This window comes from Pediculus humanus, genomic scaffold (genome assembly GCF_000006295.1).
Source record: "Pediculus humanus corporis 1103172107784 genomic scaffold, whole genome shotgun sequence".
Classification (NCBI taxonomy): domain Eukaryota; kingdom Metazoa; phylum Arthropoda; class Insecta; order Psocodea; family Pediculidae; genus Pediculus; species Pediculus humanus.
The window spans coordinates 29926-30527 of record NW_002987379.1 but is presented as its reverse complement, the minus strand read 5'-3'; positions in this window follow the sequence as shown (position 1 = coordinate 30527).

Sequence of the window (602 nt, the reverse complement as noted above, 5' to 3'; positions counted from 1 at the left end):
TTTCCAAATTTTATGAAAATTAAAACGTAAAAAATTAAGACGAAAACATATAATGGAGACGATATGTTCGGACTTTACTCACAAAAGAATGTTTTTCTTTTTTTTTTTATTATACGTAATTAATTTTACCTTTTTTTACATTTCGTTTTATTTTACGCCTTTCCAATTTAATAATAATAATAATAATGTTTAAATGAAAAATTTTTCTCGTTAAAAAAAGAAAACGTGACGTGTATATAACAAAATAAAACGGATATGTTGCATTGTGTTATTGTTAGGTTTTTTGCAACGTTGTTAAAAAAAAAAAATATTGTGTTACATATGCTTTAACATAATAATAATAATAATAATAATAATAATAATAATAATAATAGTGATGATAATAATAATTATGACGATGATGGATTTTTTTTTTTTAATAAGGAACAAAATTTTTTTTTTTTTTATTTAATTGGCTTATTTATATATTTTACTTTTTTTTTTTAAATTTATTTTTGTAAATATTTTTCAATGACCTCGATTTTTTTTTTCGTGACCTTTTACCCTCTTAAAATAAATCACAATTACAGAATATTTTAATAATAATAATAATAAATTGTAAA